This window comes from Sinohyriopsis cumingii, unplaced genomic scaffold (genome assembly GCF_028554795.1).
Source record: "Sinohyriopsis cumingii isolate HCF-2022 unplaced genomic scaffold, ASM2855479v2 utg004566l, whole genome shotgun sequence".
Taxonomy (NCBI): Eukaryota; Metazoa; Mollusca; class Bivalvia; order Unionida; family Unionidae; genus Sinohyriopsis; species Sinohyriopsis cumingii.
Window position 1 is genome coordinate 25856 of NW_028316777.1, and position 8682 is coordinate 34537.

Here is an 8682-nt window from a genome sequence, read left to right on the forward strand (position 1 = left end):
ACTGCCTAAGTACCTGACACAATAAATGTGGAACATAGCACCTGTCAGTGTTTCTTTAGTGTGTACACCTATATGCATCTGGACAGGCATATTGCGGTTTGCTGCCAAAATCACTACGAGCTATGATGCTTCACTACCCCTGGGGAAAATGTTATCAGTTATACAGACCCAAACTACCATTTGTTTTAAATATCATTCATTAGTCAACTTTTCTGTCTAAAATTTGTCAAACTGTGTTTTAAAACTTGTATGAAAATTTAAGTTTTCAATAAAATTTAGTTTTTAAAATTTAAATGTTTATTTAATTTGCCATTAAAATTGAATTTATCAACATTTGTAATTTTCAAACATATTTTCAGACAGGGCTTATCTTGTATCACAATTAGGTTTTTACTGCATTGAAAAATTCCTATAATTAAGGAAGATATAGCAAATTTAGTTTTGGTTTCTCAAGAGCACTTGGACCAGAACTTGCACCCTGTGGAACACCAGCACTACATACTTTCTGACAGGTGTCACATGTTTTCCTTGCAAGGAAATTCAAAAAGACTTCATGTATAAAGTTGAAATAGGTATAGCATGCAAATATAAAAGTTTGACTAAAATTGGTGTAAAACATGGAGCCTGTCAGGAATTACATCACAATTAATACTTCCAGTTCAGTACCCACGAATGTAGTTCTAGTCTATTTTTAGAACATTTTTTCCTCTCTCATTTTGATGGTGATAGAAGAGTTTTATTTATGCAGTTTTGGTAGGGATTTAAAGGTAACTGTTTATTCTTGATAATATGAGCTCAGGGTGTTGTTGTCTGTATGTATTTTGGCGACAGTGCACAGTGAGTAATAAGGCCTTGGTGATGATCCGGAAGTGAAATACGTGTTCTGGTTACATGCTGTTATGTTGAGAGTCAATGATCTAAAAAAAGAGCAGGTCAACCTTTGACAAGAACTTCACCGTGAAGTCATCTTTGAAGGTATTTTAGATTAACATATGATTTGCATTGATTGTCACACAGTGGAAAGGTCAGTACTGAGAAACAAATGTAGAGAACATATAGTAAAATTAATTGTGTACTATGTCCTGTAAGGGCAGTATTTGAGCAAAGTTTAAATTGGTATAAAATCTTTATTATTAAAGATAGACACATGAAATTTTAATATGTCATGTATATTGACTTTTAAAATATAAGAATGAAATTAAAAGTAAAAAATTAATTTTTATTTTAAAAAATTTAATAAAATTTAAAAAAAATTAAAAAAAAAAATTAAAAAACCCCTAAAATTCACATATATAATATTTTTGGGAATCATATTAAATGTTATCAGCATGTATGTATTCCTACACCATATAAAAGCTCCAATGTTGGATTTTTGTCACATTTTGTCAGAGAAAATATCTTTGTAGTCAAAATGAGACCTTCATTAAAAATACATGAAGACAAAATTATAATTTGTATTGGCCATTCAGACTATTTATTAGGGGTCCAATCAGTTAATTTATGTGTTTATGATGGGGTCACTTCCTGAGTAACAAACATCTGCTTGTATAGCCTTCAGTAATTGTTTATAAACATAGTTATAAGGTATTTAGTGAGAGGACAGCAATGAAAACTTTATACTAGAACCTACTCAAGTTCTCTACTAAATCATTTTAAACTGTCTGAGAATGAAATACAGGTCAAAGGGATAAAATATGCTTCCCCCAGGTATATTTACCCTTGGATGTAAGAAAAAAGCAAAATGATGTAAGTTGAATACAAAATGCATTCCATTTTATTGTTCAGTTAGGTTAAGATATTGATTGGTGTAGTGCGGCATTGTGGCCTATATGATGTTATGGGAATTCTAATGATCCATCTTGATTTATGCATTATTAATTACTAATACTATTTGTTAATTGACACTCTAAAGATTACATAAGAAGCATTCAAACAAATTATTTGAATCTAACTTTGTACATGGTTACATATCCCACATGTACAAATATCCATCCATTTTAGAATGTTTGGGATCAAAAGTTCACATTCAGTACATCATATAGGCTGACATTTTACCTATAGTGAACCTGTAAAGCACATTTATGGCTATGTGCACTGAAAATATCCCAAAATGTTATTTTCATCATGAATATGCCTATGTATGGTAACATATTTCAATTTAGTACTCTGACAGAGTGCGGTATTGAAACATCAGCTGATATCTGATTCCATTCAATCAATGAGCTTAATAATTGGTAACCAACACTCTTCAAAATACCATATAAATGTTCAAATAGATAATTTGAATTATGTTTGCACATTTGATGTTAACAAGTACATTGTATATGTCCCACATATGCAAATTTCCATCCTTGTTTACAAGTTTTGGGGATGAGAATTTCACATTTAGCTGATGATATAGGATTTATTGGTACTTATAGTTGATTTTTATGACCACATTTGGCTGTATTCACTTGCAATATCCAAAATTGTTATTTCCCTCATGAATAGGAATGCTTATAGTAACACATTCTAATTTAGTATATTGTCACTTGACTTTCCTGTATACTGGTATGTAATAATGTTTACACCAATGATCAAACCTCACCGCCCCAACATTGCCTTAAACTTTATGATACATAGTCTACCTGATTAGTTATTTAACTTGTAAATGGCTAAATGTGCTTCTAGAAACCTCATATACTTTTAGGATGAATTTAACACTTTAATACATGGCCATTGCTTCACATTTCTGAGTGTCACTCTGTCAAGTTTAATATTTTCCCCCATGCTTGCAACCTTAATGTTAATTTGAAATCACCATATCTAACACATTTTAACTTCATTTACATAGATCTTACTGTTTTCTAGAATTAAGTGAAACATATTGTATCTTTTCAGGTCTAGCCTGGTATCTGGAACAAAGTGTTAGAGTTGGATTAGCTTGGAAGCTCTCCTGATTAGTCTGGTGGTAATAGCATGGTTTCATAAGGGCATGTGCAGTGTACTGCCATAAGTGACCAAGATTAGTTCATATCACCACACTGATACATGGCACCTCAAAGACATGGCTTAGGTTTTCATGAGAGAGATCAGCACCATTTTTCAGTAAGGTAGAACCTCCCTAGAAACTATTTTCCTATCCCATTGCCGCCTTTTGTTGTTATCGACATTGAAATGGAATGCATTTTTGCTATAAAACATGGTAATGGTCCCATTAGAACTTTAAATCTGAATGTGCTATTAGTTATGGAAACAACTGCCTAAGTACCTGACACAATAAATGTGGAACATAGCACCTGTCAGTGTTTCTTTAGTGTGTACACCTATATGCATCTGGACAGGCATATTGCGGTTTGCTGCCAAAATCACTACGAGCTATGATGCTTCACTACCCCTGGGGAAAATGTTATCAGTTATACAGACCCAAACTACCATTTGTTTTAAATATCATTCATTAGTCAACTTTTCTGTCTAAAATTTGTCAAACTGTGTTTTAAAACTTGTATGAAAATTTAAGTTTTCAATAAAATTTAGTTTTTAAAATTTAAATGTTTATTTAATTTGCCATTAAAATTGAATTTATCAACATTTGTAATTTTCAAACATATTTTCAGACAGGGCTTATCTTGTATCACAATTAGGTTTTTACTGCATTGAAAAATTCCTATAATTAAGGAAGATATAGCAAATTTAGTTTTGGTTTCTCAAGAGCACTTGGACCAGAACTTGCACCCTGTGGAACACCAGCACTACATACTTTCTGACAGGTGTCACATGTTTTCCTTGCAAGGAAATTCAAAAAGACTTCATGTATAAAGTTGAAATAGGTATAGCATGCAAATATAAAAGTTTGACTAAAATTGGTGTAAAACATGGAGCCTGTCAGGAATTACATCACAATTAATACTTCCAGTTCAGTACCCACGAATGTAGTTCTAGTCTATTTTTAGAACATTTTTTCCTCTCTCATTTTGATGGTGATAGAAGAGTTTTATTTATGCAGTTTTGGTAGGGATTTAAAGGTAACTGTTTATTCTTGATAATATGAGCTCAGGGTGTTGTTGTCTGTATGTATTTTGGCGACAGTGCACAGTGAGTAATAAGGCCTTGGTGATGATCCGGAAGTGAAATACGTGTTCTGGTTACATGCTGTTATGTTGAGAGTCAATGATCTAAAAAAAGAGCAGGTCAACCTTTGACAAGAACTTCACCGTGAAGTCATCTTTGAAGGTATTTTAGATTAACATATGATTTGCATTGATTGTCACACAGTGGAAAGGTCAGTACTGAGAAACAAATGTAGAGAACATATAGTAAAATTAATTGTGTACTATGTCCTGTAAGGGCAGTATTTGAGCAAAGTTTAAATTGGTATAAAATCTTTATTATTAAAGATAGACACATGAAATTTTAATATGTCATGTATATTGACTTTTAAAATATAAGAATGAAATTAAAAGTAAAAAATTAATTTTTATTTTAAAAAATTTAATAAAATTTAAAAAAAATTAAAAAAAAAAATTAAAAAACCCCTAAAATTCACATATATAATATTTTTGGGAATCATATTAAATGTTATCAGCATGTATGTATTCCTACACCATATAAAAGCTCCAATGTTGGATTTTTGTCACATTTTGTCAGAGAAAATATCTTTGTAGTCAAAATGAGACCTTCATTAAAAATACATGAAGACAAAATTATAATTTGTATTGGCCATTCAGACTATTTATTAGGGGTCCAATCAGTTAATTTATGTGTTTATGATGGGGTCACTTCCTGAGTAACAAACATCTGCTTGTATAGCCTTCAGTAATTGTTTATAAACATAGTTATAAGGTATTTAGTGAGAGGACAGCAATGAAAACTTTATACTAGAACCTACTCAAGTTCTCTACTAAATCATTTTAAACTGTCTGAGAATGAAATACAGGTCAAAGGGATAAAATATGCTTCCCCCAGGTATATTTACCCTTGGATGTAAGAAAAAAGCAAAATGATGTAAGTTGAATACAAAATGCATTCCATTTTATTGTTCAGTTAGGTTAAGATATTGATTGGTGTAGTGCGGCATTGTGGCCTATATGATGTTATGGGAATTCTAATGATCCATCTTGATTTATGCATTATTAATTACTAATACTATTTGTTAATTGACACTCTAAAGATTACATAAGAAGCATTCAAACAAATTATTTGAATCTAACTTTGTACATGGTTACATATCCCACATGTACAAATATCCATCCATTTTAGAATGTTTGGGATCAAAAGTTCACATTCAGTACATCATATAGGCTGACATTTTACCTATAGTGAACCTGTAAAGCACATTTATGGCTATGTGCACTGAAAATATCCCAAAATGTTATTTTCATCATGAATATGCCTATGTATGGTAACATATTTCAATTTAGTACTCTGACAGAGTGCGGTATTGAAACATCAGCTGATATCTGATTCCATTCAATCAATGAGCTTAATAATTGGTAACCAACACTCTTCAAAATACCATATAAATGTTCAAATAGATAATTTGAATTATGTTTGCACATTTGATGTTAACAAGTACATTGTATATGTCCCACATATGCAAATTTCCATCCTTGTTTACAAGTTTTGGGGATGAGAATTTCACATTTAGCTGATGATATAGGATTTATTGGTACTTATAGTTGATTTTTATGACCACATTTGGCTGTATTCACTTGCAATATCCAAAATTGTTATTTCCCTCATGAATAGGAATGCTTATAGTAACACATTCTAATTTAGTATATTGTCACTTGACTTTCCTGTATACTGGTATGTAATAATGTTTACACCAATGATCAAACCTCACCGCCCCAACATTGCCTTAAACTTTATGATACATAGTCTACCTGATTAGTTATTTAACTTGTAAATGGCTAAATGTGCTTCTAGAAACCTCATATACTTTTAGGATGAATTTAACACTTTAATACATGGCCATTGCTTCACATTTCTGAGTGTCACTCTGTCAAGTTTAATATTTTCCCCCATGCTTGCAACCTTAATGTTAATTTGAAATCACCATATCTAACACATTTTAACTTCATTTACATAGATCTTACTGTTTTCTAGAATTAAGTGAAACATATTGTATCTTTTCAGGTCTAGCCTGGTATCTGGAACAAAGTGTTAGAGTTGGATTAGCTTGGAAGCTCTCCTGATTAGTCTGGTGGTAATAGCATGGTTTCATAAGGGCATGTGCAGTGTACTGCCATAAGTGACCAAGATTAGTTCATATCACCACACTGATACATGGCACCTCAAAGACATGGCTTAGGTTTTCATGAGAGAGATCAGCACCATTTTTCAGTAAGGTAGAACCTCCCTAGAAACTATTTTCCTATCCCATTGCCGCCTTTTGTTGTTATCGACATTGAAATGGAATGCATTTTTGCTATAAAACATGGTAATGGTCCCATTAGAACTTTAAATCTGAATGTGCTATTAGTTATGGAAACAACTGCCTAAGTACCTGACACAATAAATGTGGAACATAGCACCTGTCAGTGTTTCTTTAGTGTGTACACCTATATGCATCTGGACAGGCATATTGCGGTTTGCTGCCAAAATCACTACGAGCTATGATGCTTCACTACCCCTGGGGAAAATGTTATCAGTTATACAGACCCAAACTACCATTTGTTTTAAATATCATTCATTAGTCAACTTTTCTGTCTAAAATTTGTCAAACTGTGTTTTAAAACTTGTATGAAAATTTAAGTTTTCAATAAAATTTAGTTTTTAAAATTTAAATGTTTATTTAATTTGCCATTAAAATTGAATTTATCAACATTTGTAATTTTCAAACATATTTTCAGACAGGGCTTATCTTGTATCACAATTAGGTTTTTACTGCATTGAAAAATTCCTATAATTAAGGAAGATATAGCAAATTTAGTTTTGGTTTCTCAAGAGCACTTGGACCAGAACTTGCACCCTGTGGAACACCAGCACTACATACTTTCTGACAGGTGTCACATGTTTTCCTTGCAAGGAAATTCAAAAAGACTTCATGTATAAAGTTGAAATAGGTATAGCATGCAAATATAAAAGTTTGACTAAAATTGGTGTAAAACATGGAGCCTGTCAGGAATTACATCACAATTAATACTTCCAGTTCAGTACCCACGAATGTAGTTCTAGTCTATTTTTAGAACATTTTTTCCTCTCTCATTTTGATGGTGATAGAAGAGTTTTATTTATGCAGTTTTGGTAGGGATTTAAAGGTAACTGTTTATTCTTGATAATATGAGCTCAGGGTGTTGTTGTCTGTATGTATTTTGGCGACAGTGCACAGTGAGTAATAAGGCCTTGGTGATGATCCGGAAGTGAAATACGTGTTCTGGTTACATGCTGTTATGTTGAGAGTCAATGATCTAAAAAAAGAGCAGGTCAACCTTTGACAAGAACTTCACCGTGAAGTCATCTTTGAAGGTATTTTAGATTAACATATGATTTGCATTGATTGTCACACAGTGGAAAGGTCAGTACTGAGAAACAAATGTAGAGAACATATAGTAAAATTAATTGTGTACTATGTCCTGTAAGGGCAGTATTTGAGCAAAGTTTAAATTGGTATAAAATCTTTATTATTAAAGATAGACACATGAAATTTTAATATGTCATGTATATTGACTTTTAAAATATAAGAATGAAATTAAAAGTAAAAAATTAATTTTTATTTTAAAAAATTTAATAAAATTTAAAAAAAATTAAAAAAAAAAATTAAAAAACCCCTAAAATTCACATATATAATATTTTTGGGAATCATATTAAATGTTATCAGCATGTATGTATTCCTACACCATATAAAAGCTCCAATGTTGGATTTTTGTCACATTTTGTCAGAGAAAATATCTTTGTAGTCAAAATGAGACCTTCATTAAAAATACATGAAGACAAAATTATAATTTGTATTGGCCATTCAGACTATTTATTAGGGGTCCAATCAGTTAATTTATGTGTTTATGATGGGGTCACTTCCTGAGTAACAAACATCTGCTTGTATAGCCTTCAGTAATTGTTTATAAACATAGTTATAAGGTATTTAGTGAGAGGACAGCAATGAAAACTTTATACTAGAACCTACTCAAGTTCTCTACTAAATCATTTTAAACTGTCTGAGAATGAAATACAGGTCAAAGGGATAAAATATGCTTCCCCCAGGTATATTTACCCTTGGATGTAAGAAAAAAGCAAAATGATGTAAGTTGAATACAAAATGCATTCCATTTTATTGTTCAGTTAGGTTAAGATATTGATTGGTGTAGTGCGGCATTGTGGCCTATATGATGTTATGGGAATTCTAATGATCCATCTTGATTTATGCATTATTAATTACTAATACTATTTGTTAACTGACACTCTAAAGATTACATAAGAAGCATTCAAACAAATTATTTGAATTTAACTTTGTACATGGTTACATATCCCACATGTACAAATATCCATCCATTTTAGAATGTTTGGGATCAAAAGTTCACATTCAGTACATCATATAGGCTGACATTGTACCTATAGTGAACCTGTAAAGCACATTTATGGCTATGTGCACTGAAAAGATCCCAAAATGTTATTTTCATCATGAATATGCCTATGTATGGTAACATATTTCAATTTAGTACTTTGACAGAGTGCGGTATTGAAACATCAGCTGATATCTGATTC

General features: G+C 31.6%; 1 long non-coding RNA gene across 11 annotated transcripts in view; it reads left to right on the plus strand.

The window, feature by feature from the left end:
- Positions 1-6845, plus strand: part of LOC149769142 (uncharacterized) — a 30579-nt gene extending 23734 nt beyond the window's left edge. For 9 of the 11 annotated variants that reach the window (XR_016419405.1, XR_016419415.1, XR_016419413.1 and 6 more), the window contains exon 9: positions 2881-3608. This is a non-coding gene — a long non-coding RNA (uncharacterized LOC149769142). Of the gene's footprint in view, positions 1-2880; positions 3609-6117 lie in introns of those variants that run through there. The other 2 variants (XR_016419406.1, XR_016419416.1) reach the window with 2 other exon arrangements.
- The last annotated feature ends 1837 nt before the right edge of the window (positions 6846-8682 follow it).